This window comes from Schistocerca nitens, chromosome 4 (genome assembly GCF_023898315.1).
Source record: "Schistocerca nitens isolate TAMUIC-IGC-003100 chromosome 4, iqSchNite1.1, whole genome shotgun sequence".
NCBI classification, from domain to species: Eukaryota; Metazoa; Arthropoda; class Insecta; order Orthoptera; family Acrididae; genus Schistocerca; species Schistocerca nitens.
Genome location: NC_064617.1, coordinates 208,463,557 through 208,479,917, shown reverse-complemented (window position 1 = coordinate 208,479,917; position 16,361 = coordinate 208,463,557).

The window sequence follows — 16,361 nt, the reverse complement described above, 5'->3', positions numbered from 1 at the left end:
ACATTAAGAGCTGTACTAATTCCTTCAAGCGGTTTACGTTTAAACTGCAAATGACAAGATTATATTTTAAGACTTATTGCCATAATTTACTCATTTCCCTTCTTAAACTTACGAATTATGTTTTTCAGAGCCTTAAGGACTTCAATAAATTTCTGCTTGTGTAGATGATTTCATAGGTACGAGCCCACGGGTTTGGAATTGGTGTCTTTAGCGCTACCTTTGAACTCACAAAACAAGTGTTTTAAATTCTTTTACGTTAGAATTCTGTGTCAAAAAGATTCGTAGACGTTCTCAGCTGTTCTGAAATATCGCGTTGTTCCTTGATTAGTCTCTTATCGCCTCCGACATTTTTAAGGATCAAAGAATGGCTCTCAGCACTATGGGACTTAACTTCTAAGGTCATCAGTCCCCTAGAACTTAGAACTACTTAAACCTAACTAACCTAAGGACATCACACACATCCATGCCCGAGGCAGGATTCGAACCTGCGACCGAAGCGGTCGCGCGGTTCCAGACTATAGCGCCTAGAACCGCTCGGCCACTCCGGCCGGCTTTTAAGGATCAAATTTAAATTGTGATTTGATTCTTTTTTGCACACCACTGCATACACTAAGCACCACGGATGCTCCGTCATAGCCTTGGCTGAAACAGTTTTCAGTTAACTAACTCACACTGTAAACTTTCCAACTAGGATCACTAAATCCTCAAGGACAGCCATTGATAATATTTTTATAGACAAATCAAAGGAACAAAAACATATCATAAAACCTGTAATAAATGGACTATCAGATCATGACATGCAGCTCCTTGTTTTAGATGTAAATTCTAAGCAGATTATCAAGACTGCTAAATCTGAGTACAGGAGAGTATTCAATCAACCAAAAATTGAGTGTTTTAGAAAACTGCTCAAAGATATGAACTGGGAAGATGTTTATAGTGCTCACGACATGAATGAAAAATATAACACATTCATGAACAATGTCAGTACCATGTTTGAAAACTGTTTTCCTTTAAAAGTTACTCAAATTAAACAGAAGTTTATTATAATCATGGATCACACAAGGAATAAAGATTTCCTATAATACAAAAAGGAAAATGTATCTGTCGACCAAGAATAGCTCCAATACTGATGATTTAGCTAAATACAAGGAATACTGTAAAATATTTAAAAAAGTAATTAAGACATCTAAACAAATGTACTACGAGAAGAAGATAACAATGTCAGGGAACAAAATAAAAACAATATGGGATATAGTGAAAGAGGAGACTGGTAGAACTAGAAAGGAACAGGAGCAAATAGCACTAAGGGTAGATGACACATTAGTAACCGATGGGCATAGTGTGGCAAATCTATTTAACAAGTACTTTATATCCGTTACTGATAGAATGGTATTGTCAGGCTCAGTAAATAATGCCCTTGAATATCTGAAACTAGCCTTTACAAATAGCTTCAGGTACATGAATATGCCAGTCACTTCACCAAAAGAAATAACTTCCATAATAAAATCTTTAAAAACAAAGTATTCTAGTAGTTACGATGAAATATCAACAAAGTTAATTAAGGCATGTTCTTGTGAGTTTAGTACAATTCTAAGTTACTTGTGTAACCAGTCAATTATAACTGGGACATTTCCTGACTGGCTGAAATATGCAGATGTTTAGCCTCTATTCAAAAAAGGGGATAAAGAGATACCATCAAACTACAGACCGATTTCACTTTTGCCGGCATTCTCAAAAATTTTAGAAAAAGTAATGTACAGGCAGCTTCTCAACCATCTGACTACAAATAACGTATTATCAAGAACACAGTTTGGATTTCTGAAGGGTTCTGATATCAAAAGGCTATTTACACTTACAGTGAAAATGTACTTAATTCATTAAATAACAGCCGGCCGAAGTGGCCGTGCGGTTAAAGGCACTGCAGTCTGGAACCGCAAGACCGCTACGGTCGCAGGTTCGAATCCTGCCTCGGGCATGGATGTTTGTGATGTCCTTAGGTTAGTTAGGTTTAACTAGTTCTAAGTTCTAGGGGACTAATGACCTCAGCAGTTGAGTCCCATAGTGCTCAGAGCCATTTGAACCATTTTTCATTAAATAACAAGTTACAAGCAGCAGGTATTTTCTGTGATTTGTCAAAGGCATTTGATTGTGTAAACCACAACATCCTTTTAAATAAATTAGAATTCTATGGTGTCACGGGCAGTGCTGCAAAATGATTCAAGTCATACTTCGCTAACAGGAAACAAAGGGTGTCAGTGAAAGGGACTAGTGAATTAAGTCATCAATCATCATCATAATGGGAAGAAATTACATGTGGTGTCCCACAAGGATCCATCTTAGGCCATTGCTTTTTCTTGTGTACATTAATGATCTCTCGTCAGTTACACTGCCAGAAGCAGAGTTCGTTTTGTTTGCAGATGACACAAGTATTGCAATAAATAGTATGTCGAGTGTAGTTCTAGAAAGATCTGCTAATGATATTTTCATGGATATTAATAAATGGTTTAAAGCAAACTCACTGACATTAAACTTCGAAAAGACTCACTATATGCAATTCAGAACCTGTAAGAGGTTTCCACCCAGCATATGCATAAAGTACGAAGAAGAGCAGATTGAAGAGGTTGACAGTCTTAAATTCCTGGGGTTGCAACTTGATAATAAATTCAGTTGGGAGGAGCACACCACAGACCTGCAGAAACGCCTTAACAAATCTGTATTTGCAATTCGAGTGTTAGCAGACATTGGCGACATAAAAGTGAAAAAGCTTGCCTACTTTGCCTGCTTTCATTCCATAATGTCATATGGTATAATATTTTGGGGTAACTCTTCAAGTCAAACAAAAGTTTTCAGAGTCCAAAAGCGTGTAATACGTATTATTTGTGGAGTAAATTCACAGACGTCCTGTAGAAACCTCTCCAAAGAACTGGGGTATACTAACTACTGCCTCTCAGTATATTTACTCCTTAATGAAATTTGTCCTAAATAATATATCTCTTTTTCCAACAAACAGCTCAGTTCATACATACAATACCAGGAACAAAAATGATCTGCACAAGGACTTAAAAGCACTTACTTTAGTTCAAAAAGGGGTCCACTACTCTGGAACACTCATCTTCAATAATTTGCCAGCAAACATAAAAAATTTAGTTACAAATAAAGATCAGTTTAAAAGGAGCCTGAAAGACTTACTAGTGGCCAACTCCTTCTACTCCATTGACGAATTTTTTAATAGAAACAAATGATGTATTGTATATATTCATACTATTAGTATTGTTATTTCAGCTTAAAAAAAAAAGTGACATGTTCCACATCCACGAGGATCTCCTCAACACGGATCTATGGAACGAAAAACTAATTTAATCTAATTTAATCTAACTGAAATTAGTATCCTAACTTATCTTTGACTTGCGTAACGGAGGTAAATGATTTGCGTATCTTTACTCGATAATTATTTCCTAAACAAGTTTCCTTCTTTTTATCGCAGTGAAAAATTTCTCTTGACTACTTCATTTCACTAAAATTTCCACTTTTACATCCCCATTCACTTTTCCATATTTTTTTCTATTTTTTAAGTTCAAGAGGCACCTTATCCTGGAGGACATTGTCTCTCGCGTCCCAGCCTATTATGTCCCTACTATTACCACTGGATACTTTCGTTACTGGTGCGGTGGTTATTTTCCACATTCCATCTTATAAATAAACAGCACGCATGGCGACGTGACTCTGTTCTCAACAATACAGCGCTCTTAGCAGCGGTCCACGTCGTTGCATAGCAACAGTCTGAAATGAGACGATTGACGAGCATCACGAATGTGTCTGTCCCTCGTCTGCAGAACATAACACCGTCAAACGCGGGAAGAACACAGCAGCAGCCATAGCAGTCAGAAGGTAAGTCATGAACAAACGTCTTATGTCCTGCTACTTCGTGGAAACCAAAATACATGCGTCAAATCGATTGCACCTTACTGCTGCCGTGTCACAGGCAGGTCTTCGACATTCCAGTTATATATAAACGGATTTTACAAACTAAGTGTACCATACCCAACCTAGTGCTACTCATGAAACGTAGCAACGTGGAATTAACCAACTAGTGGTCCTTCCTACACATAATATCCTTGTCCGCTCAATTCTTGAATATTGGTCTCAAGCAAAGGTCATACCAACAAGCCAAGCGAAATGAGTTCAACCTCCTGACCGGAGAATGCTGCGTATTGCTGGAAATCTGCATCATGACTTTCCTACAAATGCTCTTCACCAAACCCTCAACACAAAAAACATACAGGAAAGAATCAAAGAACAATGCACCAGAATCGGGCTTAACACGCTAATCCGCGACAGACTCACTAAATCTCAACTTTTACAGCATGACCCTCTAACGTTCAACTTCCAAAAATTCAAGTACTGTTTCCCTCCCTATATCATTCTAGAAGCCATATCAGACTCACTTCACCAGATGCATCTTAGATAATAATGAAGTCAACGAGATCGTCCTTACACCAAAGCTACTCACAAGGATATACAGCAAAATAATTGATTAAGCATTCGTATTTCATACAATGTCTACAGAATGAGACGAAAATTTTACATGGGCTAAATTTACAGTATCACAGTGATAAAAAGAAGAAGCAAAAGCCAGAAAATCAGACAACTAATCCCAGCTGAGGCTTTTCGACCGGGACGATTTTCCCTCAGCCGAAAGGCGAATCGCGGGATTCGGAATGAAGAAGTTAAAAATAATAACATCTTTCTCCCATCTATCTGCAACAAAACTCATCGAAATTAAGTAGCACCCAAACTCTCCTAAATAAATTGTGCCACCACAGAATAAACTACAACTAATAGCATTTAAGAGCTATACTCTCCTGCAGCCCGCCATCTCACTCGGAGATGGGGGAAAAAAAACTGTATGTCAAGGTACAGCTGAGACACTTTGAGTTGGAGGAACGTGAATTTTATAAATCATGTAATCACAGGAAAACGGGGATGCTAAAATTATACAATCAGAGAGCTTGTATACAGTTGGAGAAGGAAGAGCGGAAAATTTTGAGAGACATATGGGGCACCACAAAACATGGGGATATCTGGATACACAGAACACGACAGGGACTGTATGAAAATATTGAACCCATATCGGGCGAGATACGGAAGAGGAGGTTACGATTTGTTGGGCACATCATGAGGACGGACGAGGAGAGGTTGACTAAGAGGATATGGAATACAACATCTCATACGGGAAACAACTGGGTGAAGGAAGTCAGAGATGACTGGAAGGCTGTAGGAATAAAAGAAAGGAATCTGCAGGCAGTAGTATAGGACAGGGAGAAGTATAAAGGGACGGTGGATGGTCACAGGTGGCCGGACACCAAAATCAAAGTTGTCTTAACAGAAGAAGAAAGAAACAGAAGAAGCGAGAGAATGAAGAGGTATTGGGAAGAAACAAGACGTGTAAAACAAGCCACACGTGATCCTGAAGGGTCCTAACGAAAGAGGAGGAGAAGAGTAAGTTCTTCTACGAAGTTTCAGCGCCAAGTGATCTGTGTATTCGCTGGTGTAGAAATTATTCCATGAGTCGAGTGTTTCAAGGCGAAGTCTTGAAACACGTTTCCCATGCACGTATCATCAGAAATAGTTCATGTTTATCAGAATTTCTAACATTTATAAATGAATATGAAATATTAAGCTGTATTTTTTCAGAAAACTGGTTTTCTTTTTAAAGTCATATGAAGTACGATTTGGAATTGTTGGTTCTGCTTGTGTATAATTAAATAACGTTGATCAGCTTTCATGTCTTCGTGCCACTGCATTTCGTATCCTCACTACCAGCACAGTGCGCCTACGTTTCCTTGGGTTATTGTCTCCCTAGTACTACTTCGGTAGAAGTCACTGTAATTTGAGTAGTTAATGTGTTGATTCTTCCCGCTGTCAACTTGACACTATAGTCGTCTTTGCTTAACGCTGTGTTGCATTTTGGCGATAAGTAATTTGTAGCAGATAGTTTCATTTGTATATGACCTCTTCGCCTTTGTGCCCCCTTCCCCCGCCCCCCTCCCCCTTTTCGATCTGACACTACAAAGTCAAGTCATCGTTCACTCTGGGAAGACACTCGAAGCTGTGGCTGACGGGAGTAGCTATTTCGATAGAAGTCGGATGACTGTGAATGGTCTCGAACTGATATTCACGTGTTTACAGTAGCTAACGATCTCAGTTTTCAATATTGTGTGCAAAGAATGATATTCACATGTTTACAATAGCTAACATTCTCAGTTTTCAATATTGTGTGCAAAGAATATCTTCAGTGAGCTCATCAATCAGTTTAAACCGTTTCATATTTAATTACATACTCCTATAACATTTTTGTGATCTTTAACTTCACATGTTATGTTTACTTTCGTTTACAGGTAGCCTACATAAAAGCATTGGACGAAGCGTCGTCTCCTAGCTAAAGTTCGCATATATTTTCGTCAGCACGATTTCCAAAACGATCTCTGATTATTTTAATGATCGATTTTACTAATTTTACTCGTTTTCTTTTTTCTGTTTTTTCTTTCTTTCGGGTACCATGCCGCGCGGAGCGGCCATGTGGTTCGATTCCTCCCTCGGGCATGTGTGTGTGTGTGTTGTTCTTAGCATAAGTTAGTTTAAGTAGTGTGTCAGTCTAGGGGCGATGACCCTAGTAGTTTGGTCCCTTAGGAATTCACACACATTTGAACATTTCGAGCACAATGAGCCCTTCATCCTCAGTGTCCGCCGGCTCATGCCCCGGTAGCCCCAGTTCAGTTACGTCCTTCCTTTCGATGACTTCCTCGGTCGTCATAGTCAATCGTGGTGGTCTTTTGTGTCGATTATTCAGTCGACGCAAGTTTTAGTGACGATATGTAGAATTGAGAGAAGTTGTATATGCCACAAGAGGTTATGTCGACGACAATGATGGGATGTAAGTAACGGCACCAACCCCATACAGACATAGCCCTCTATAGCCTCTCAGCATCCTGCGCCCATTTCCATGAATCACTATGGCTATAATCGCTGTTCCATTTGAAGCTGTTGCGGTACGGTAGTACACTGTGATCACAACAGCTTGTTTTATGAGATGATGAAGGTACGCCGACGATTCGGACAAGATTTTCTGTCTTATCAAATATAGTGCTATGACTGTGTGTAATATTGTGCTCGGGAATCACTCTTTTGTGCAAGTCTCGATATTTAATGATAGCATCGGTGTTCTGCACGGCGTTCAGGCCCTGTAGCGTTTACTGTAGCTGCCCTCATAAGGTATTTTATAATCCCATCCATCCTGAGACCAATACAGACTTTTACCGCGCGTTGCGTCTCTTTTTTCTTATTGGGTGGTCGGAAAGTAGCTTGAATTACTTGTCTTCTCAGGGAAAAGGAAGGAAGAGTAGGGCTTAACGTCCCGTAGACGACCAGGACATTATAGTATACGCAGCACTTAGCTCGACTGGGGAAGGATGGGAAAGAAAATCGGCCGTGTCCTTTCGAAGGAGCCATGCCAGCATTCACCTTTAGCAGTTTCGGCAGATCGCGGAAAACCTATATCACGACTGTCGGCGGGGATATGGACGGCCATACTCCCGTTGTCTGCTCATCCTGTTACATTGGATTTTGCTCCGCAGAAAGCAGATAGTGTTGCAAGAGTATTGTCTTGTAATGGTTGAATTCTTTCACATTTTCGCAGTGGTCCTTGGACAGAATTAAAGTCTTGTTCGAGATAATGGTTCTTTTGAGACAATTTCCATGTCTCATCTCAAAACTCACGTCGTTATCGTCATCAACAGTTGTAGTTCTAAGTACGAAGAAAACTAAAAAAGAATTACGCAATTACGATGTTATGGGAAACGGCTTTCCCAAATGATTAGTAAGCGGAACACAGTTGCTCTCTACAATCCACGTGCCCTTATTTTCCTCCAAAAGTACAAATACCCTTGTTGTTTATCACTTATAGTTAATTTGAAATCAGAATCATTTGATTGCAGACTGCGAGAGGGTTGTTACTTTCACAATTGGAAAACTAGCTAGTCCCAAACGCGATCGAGATCGTGACATTCTGTGTCGTATTCTCACTATTACCAACTAAGTGCTAAGTGTCCATTTGTTGAAGAGCGGGGGGTGGGGCAAAAATGTGGAAACACCGAGAGAAATGCATGCTTGAAATTAAATGAAGACGCCAGTCAGGCCTGCAGGTTGCGCATTTGTACACACATCAAAAAAGTTTTGCATCACCTCGGTTCCGAGAGTTCCGGAACCTGACAGAAAATTGGAATAGATATCAACATCATTTCCGCCCTTTTTATTGCTCATGAAAACCACACATTGCATCTTGTACCATCATACAGCGAAACCTTCAGAGGTGGTGATCCAGATTGCTGTACACACCGGTACCTCTAATACCAAGTGGCATGTCCTCTTGCATTGATGCATGCCTGTATTCGTCGTGGCATACTATCCACAAGTTCATCAAGGCACTGTTGGTCCAGATTGTCCCACTCCTCAACGGCGATTCGGTGTAGATCCCTCAGGTTGGCTGATAGGTTACGTCGTCCATAAACAGCCCTTTTCAATCCATCCCAGGCATGTTCGCTAGGGTTCATGTCTGGAGAACATGCTAGCCACTCTAGTCAAGCGATGTCGTTATCCTGAAGGACGTCGTTCACAAGATGAGCACGATGGGGGCGCGAATTGTCATCCATGAAGACGAATGCCTCGCCAATATGTTGCCAATACGGTTGCACTGTCGGTCGGAAGATGGCATTCACGTATCGTACAGCCTTCCATGACCACCAGCGGCATACGTCGGTCCCCAGTAATGCTGCCCCAAAATAGCAGTGAATCTCCACCTCGCTGGACAGTGTGTCTAAGGCGTTCAGCCTGACGGGGTTGCCTCCAAACACGTCTCCGACGATTGTCTGGTTGAAGGTATATGCGACATTCATCGGTGAAGAGAACGTGATGCCAATCCTGATCGGTCCATTCGGCATGTTGTTGGGCCCATCTGTACCGCGCTGCATGACGTTGTGGTTGCAACAGATGGACCCCGCCATGGACATCGGGAGTGAAGTTGTGCATCATGGAGCCTATTGCGCGCATTTTCAATCGTAACACGACGTCCTGTGGCTGCACGAAAAGCATTATTCAACATGTTGGCGTTGCTGTCAGGATTTCTCCGAGCCATAATCCTTAGGTATCGGTCATACACTGCAGTAGTAGCCGTTGGGCGGCCTGAGCGAGGCATGTCATCGACAGTTCGTGTCTCTCTCTATCTCCTCCATGTCCGAACAACATCGCTTTGGTTCACACCGAGACGGCTGGACACTTCCCTTGTTGAGAGCCCTTCCTAGCACAAAGTAACGTGCGGACGCGATCGAACCGCAGTGTTGACCGTCTAGGCATTGTTGAACTACGGACAACATGAGCCGTGTACCTCCTTCCTGGTGGAATGACTGGAACTGATCGGCTGTCGCACCCCCTCCGTCGTAATAGGCCCTGCTCATGCATGGTTGTTTACATGTTTGGGCGGGTTTAGTGACACCTCCGAACAGTAAAAAGGACTGTGGTTGTGATACAGTATCCACAGTCAAGGTCTGTCTTCAGGAGTTCTGGGAACCGGGTTGATGCAAAACTTTTTTTGATGTGTGTATTTGTCCAGTCGTGGTCATAACAGTGTTCATTGTAGTTGTGAGTGCATTATGTCTGACAAGAGCGCCCGTACAATAGTTTGTAAGTGGGTGGGTGTGTGGGGCGGGGGGCCTAGACTTAGGAGGTATAGAGTATTTTTAATATTTCCGAAGCCGAAAGACGACTTTTAAGTAGACATGTAAAGTTACAACTACGACGCAGTTAAAAACGAACGTAATACCGACTTTTAAATTATTTTCTTGAGAGAAAACACCTGAACGCACTATCTTTATCCTTTCCCTGAGAACTAAGGGGGTGTAACTGCACCCCCACTCACCTTTGCCCCTGGCCATGGGCGTCCTTCTTACTACAGCTAAGTGAACTTGAACGTGGGCAAATTGTTGGTGCTCGTTAAGTTGCGTGCTTCCGTAACCAAGGTAGCCAAAGAATTTTAGAGGTACCGTATCGAAGATCCGTATCACATACAGAGAAAGCGAAAACACCATCCGCTATGTCACAACGTGGGCAAATATGTGTATTGAATGATCGACATAGACGGTTACTGAAGAGGACTGTGACGAAAAATAGAAGGGCAAGACCTGTAGAAGTCGAATGTCACACTCTGGAACGGTGTCAGAAAAAAAAAAAAAATAGCTCAATGAGCAGCGAATTGCAGGACGAGCTGAAATTCCAAAATTCCAAAACCACTTATCAGTGACACAAATACCCATAACAGGGAAACGTGGTGCCAAGGCCATAAAACATGGACTACAGAGCAATGTAAGAAAGTGATCTGGTCAGATGTCTCTTGTTTCGCACTGTTTCCAACTTCTGACAGAGTTTGTGTCCCGAGGGTGAATCATGGCTGACGTTCGTGGACGATTTCGTCAGCCATATGGTGGTATTGCATGGATCCTATTGTTACGCTTCGAAGTCGCATTGGCTAATCAGATTCATCCAATGCTACAATGTTTGTTCCGCAATTGTGATACTGTGTTCCAAGACGGCAAGGTCTCTGTTCACACAGCTCGCATCATCCAGGACTAGGTTTATGAAAACGAATATGAATTGTTGCATCTGCACTGGCCACTGCAGTCTCCAGATCTCAACATCATTGAGCCTTTGTCGTTGACTTTGGAGAGAAGGGAGCGTGATCGCTATCCCCCTCCATTACATTACCTGAATTTGCCACTATTTCGCAGGAAGAATGATATAATATTCCTTTGAGAATCTGTGTTTATTCATTCCGAGACGACTGGAAGCTATTCTAAATGCCAACGGGTTTTCTACACCGAATTAGGCAAGATGATGTGTTGTGTTTCTCGGGTCTGCATATTTTGTCCAACCCGTGTAGTTACAGATTGTAAAACGCCTATAAAAATATCACTTTCGCTGCACTGAAAGGTAATTCATCGTAAATAGCAATAAAAGCAGATATTACGCACATAAAGAGAAAAATTTAACGTTTTCGATAATTATATCGATGATATTCTCAGGAAGTAAATTAATCTTTTTACACCGATATCAGTTGTTTAAATTGTGGAACGTTATAACACTGTGTAATAGGCAAGCAAAAAATAGGTCACACTGAAATACTAGACTCAAAGTTAGAAACCTGTTTGACCTCTGAAAAGTCGCCACTTTGTGGTTCAGAAGATCGCTGTAGAGATAGCTGGACATGTTTGGTGAGAAAGTCGTGGAAAATCCGAACTAACTTCTGCATTTATATAACACTTTTTGAGTCTGAGTTGTTAACATATGAGAGTGCTCTACCTACTTCTGCTACTTCGCAACGATGTGGCATTTTCACAGTACTCATTGTAGCATCCGTGTAGCTCAGACTTCCACTCTCTGTTCGACTCCTCGTAGCCTTTTTCGTTCTCTCAAGTGACAGAGCTAAGTTTCAGCATAATGTAAACACTACTCGATTTACTGTTTGCCTCCCATTTTGAGCCTGTATCGGCTTCATTTTGCCTTGCTTAAGATGATCTAGCTTTGTATGATTTTCATGGTTTATGAATTCTGGCCCCTGTTCCATGTGATTTTTGCATTCCGGGTTTGGGACTAATAGTTGATGACTCTTGGAGTACGCAGGCAGCTGACTTCTACTTTTACTATTTTACCTTTATGTATTTTATTTCATTTTAATCTGGTTGTTATTATATAAAGCCATTGTATCCTGTCTTCAAAGAACCGTCCCACAACTGAGGACCGATTTTACAATTCTTGCTTTCGGGGTTATTTTTAAATATTTTAAATAATTTTTTTCTTAAAAAACCTGTTCAGCTTCATCTACAAACCTATGCAACCGGCTTTAACGAAACGTGCTTTATTCCACACTTACGAAACAGAGAATACAGGCCGTTTTTTTTAAAACTTACCTTATTTTATGTAGAGGTACTTTCAAAATTCACTTTAGTCTACTTACCTTGACGAAGCCGTTAGAGCTATTTCTGGATATATACTCTGAAGACAGTGTAAAATTTGTCTCTGACAGACAACAAATCGATCTCTGCCAAAGCTCTCTATCGGGGAAGTGTTTTATGCACGACAGGTATGATCCTATAACCTGACTGTGCTGATACATGAAACAAAGCAGGGTACTGATAACATTTCTCAATATACTTGATGTGAAACAGAAGCTGAATGAGATGCAAATGAAATCACATCTCCACTAAAACATTTTCCCCAACATTATTTGGAAGTGATGGTTAGAGGTATTGGTAAGAGAGGATTGAAACTTGAGTTTTTGTGCAACTAGAACAAAAATTCTATAACACTCTGTATGCTGATACATTTTGTGGAACGCACACTCACTCAATATTTTCCTATTCGCAGACAAAGTTTCTTGCTATATCGGATCATGTATTCGGTACAGTTGAGAAGGAGTATTGGATTAAGGAAGAGATCATATCACACTGTGAGTGCAGAAATATCCTAGAAAAGTTTGGAAAGGTGCTGGTATAAGGAAAAGACTGTTTTTCCTAAGACTTCTAATGGATTTCTGAGGAAATGTGAATGTACACCTTGCCTTTCAAAATGATGGATGTATAAGCAATAATTCACAGAGAATGGTAAAATTCAATGGTGTTAAAACGACATATTTATCTGGATCTTCTGATCAGACATTTGGAATACACGAATTCCTTCCCAGTTGGGGTTAAGGTTGTGGTGACATGAAGAGCATAAGGGCATCCTCTAACGTTAACAGTACCAAATCCGATAATAACCATGTTCACCCCATGTATGTATAGGATAAAGGCAAAACAAAAAGAAGAAGAACACTGTAGAGGCAATAAGAAGCGCTGGACTATTTCCATGTGGTAGTTTTCTGTCATGGACATAAAATCAGCAGAATTCAATTTACTGATGACATAGATTTGGTCGCCAAATGTGAACAGAAACTGCTTCAAGAGCACAATGAAATGGAGTGTGTGCTAGCCGATAGCGACAATATGCATGTAAATAAAAAATGAAATTAAGAATTATTTATTTATTATTATCAGCAGATGGGGACCTTGTATGACTAAAGATAAACTCGGGAAACAGACTCTTGAAAAGGTGAATAGAATATCAACGAAGGTGCAAGAAAGGCACAATGGCAGGGTCTGTTCAGTGTCGTCAATGACTGCACAATGGCGCACATTGTTTCGCGGCCAAGAATCAGACGGCATTCAGCTAACGGACGATAGGCGTCGGCACTGTAACGTACCATCTCTGTTATGTTATTGTTGTTTTGTGTTATTGTAGTTGTAGAGATATGAAATTATTGTAGCGATTTGCTTAGTCAGCCGTACTTCGGAATTTTTGACATTAAATGGAGCCTGAAACTTGCGTAATAAATACTTCGCGTGAAGTGCGATTTGCGGCATAAACAAAAATTAATTGCGGAGATGTAATCCACTGAATATTAACAGAAAAGCTTTAGCACAATGCGCACGACTGACTAGACACATTCAGAGGGTACGTACATTCGCGTGCGAGTGGTTGCGATCTGATGAGAAAGATCTATCTTAATTTTTTTCGAAAAATAATTACGTCGTAACACACTCGGAGATTTCGAACGTACAATCAGGGTAGAGGCACGTGCGTTCTATCATTCCCCGTGGCCTGGGTAAAAGAATTGCAATTATTTAAATTTAAGAATATTTCTTTTTTTATCGGACTCCTATTTTTATACGAAAAGGAAGATCGCAGGTTCTGAATGTCTCGGCAAAAACACATCAGAATTAATCTTAGCGGCCACCAAAGGAAAGTAGTGAGCACAATCACGTACCTCTATTGTCGTGAAAATTGTCGCCTCCATCTAAAATTCGCCTTCTCGAATTAACAGAATAATTTGCACTCCATTGGTATGGGATTTAGGCTTGATCTAGACAGAAATTATAAAACACATTTTTCATCCTTTAACACCTTCATTTAACGTACACATAGACATGAAATTATACAGTACGTCTTTACGCCAGCACATCAGAACAAAAAGTGGTTAATGCTAGAAGTAATAAAAGAATCTCGAAATTAGTCCTTTGTCTGTCAAGGATAAAACAGTTTTTCAGAGTATTGCTCTGGTATGACAGTCGAACAAATTTTCTTCTTGTATATTTGAGATTAAATTACAACATTTTTTAGTTCCTTTTCAGCACCATCGCCACTAACAGCGCAGGCTCAACCACCCCTAAGCTGCTTCTGCCGTGACCCCAGCAACGCCATCTGGCATACATACAGTGTTGTCAATTTACTTGTTTTCAACTAGATCTAGTTTTTGAAAGGCCATCTGGTTGGAAAATTTAAGATCTGGTTGCTAGTGGGAAATTTAGTCTTTTTAAAATATTACCTGGTTGAATTGTAGTCTATGTATTGTATTCTTCGAAAAGTTTATTTTGTTCATTCTAGTTCATTTCAGCATGCTCAACAGGTTATAGAAGGAATTACTTTCTTGCAACTGCTTATACTATAAAATCTGTTAAGAAACATAAAACGTTCGTTCGAAAGGCCGCTTTCTGGCCACTGCGCATGTGCAAAGCGGAAATGGCGTTCGAAACGCGTCTGGACCCAAATCTGGCTACCTGAAGTGGGGCGCCAGCCGTTTGAATAGCGACTAGGAAGTAGCATCAAGTAGCTAGATGCTACCTGTAGAAAATTTTCTGGCGCTGTCAAGCTGCCAATTTTGCGCATGCACACAGTGAAATGGCTTGTAGTGACGGTACGTGTCCGCGTTTTTTCGATTGTCTTTCAATAGCCGATCGCATTAGTTCACTGTTCGTGGATCTTCGAGACTGTAAGGTAAGCACATTATTTGTTCTTATGTTTTATTTATTCTTATAAAATCACCTGTAGAGGTTCACCTGTTCGCCGCTCGGTGACAGTCGATCAGTAAAATGCGTTGGAAGAGCCCGGACACCAAGCACAGGCTCTTGACGTCAACGTTGACGCGCATGCGCAGTAGCGCCTGTGTGCTGGTTCTTCAAGTAGCTTCCTGGCAGCTCTTCGAAAGAACCTAACCTTAATTGCTACTGGAACTCAACAATGTAAATAACGAGTGCAAGAAGGACTTAAGTATGGAACACTCTTACTTTATTGTAAAATTATTTTAAATGTATGAAAAGTTGAAATTAACTAACTTCAATAATGCATGATACGGTATAATATTTCTATTATATATTCCCATTGTCGAGGACCGAGCAGCTGAACTAAAAGCAAACTGCTTGTTATTATTCAGTTATTGTCGAGTTCGTGTCAGAAGTGGCTGTGCTTGTTCTTCTCGTCGTAGTGATTGATTATAGTTCTGTTAATTGGGTAGAATTAAACCTCAATACACTCAAAAGTTTAGGGAAGAATGGTTAAAAAATCCGAAATTTGTCCAATGGTTATCACAATCTGTAGTAGATAACACAAAGGCATTCTGTAAAGTGTGTCACTGTACTGTAAGAGCCAGTTAGCGGATATAGAAAATCAGGCAGAAATTAAAAAACATAAATCTGCAGTTTTTTCCTTTTCCTCCGAAAGACAGGAAAAACTTAATTTTAAAACAGTTCAGGATTCCGTAGGACCACACGCCCTCTTTGTGTCCGCACATTGTGCTATAATGTCGTGTGATCACTTGGAGAAATGCGTAAAAACAGGTTCAAAGGCAGTCTTGTTGCAAGTCAGATTAAGTTACATCGTACAAAGTGTAGTGCTATTATCAAGAATGTTCTTAGGCTCTATTTTGCGAACGATCTGAGAAGTGATGATGATGGTTATGTACAGTATTTTAATTGACGAATCAACTAATATTAGTGTCACTAAAGTTCTAGCAACTGCTGTAATTTATCGTAGTAAAACATCTCACAAGATTGGTTCGACATTTCTTACACAAGTGGAACTTAAATAATGCAATGCAGAGTCTTTTCTAATAGCTATTAAAGAGGCGTTGAAAGAAGTTAATTCAGATTTAAGGAAATTGCGGGGAATAGGAACAGATAATGTTAGTGTGATGGTTGGTATTAATAACGGCATATGTGAAATACTTAAAATGGAGATTCTGCATTTGGTACTCATAAGGTGTGTCTGTCATTTCATTCAGTTAGCAACCTCTGCAGCAACTGCAGAATGTCTTCCAAGAAATTTGGACTTTTTGATTAGGGAAACTTACAACTGATTTTCTTGATCTTCTTCACGACATCTCTTTTACTGCCAGATTTTCTCAGTCCTAAGTGATGGGGAGGAGCCACTGAAAATCTCACATG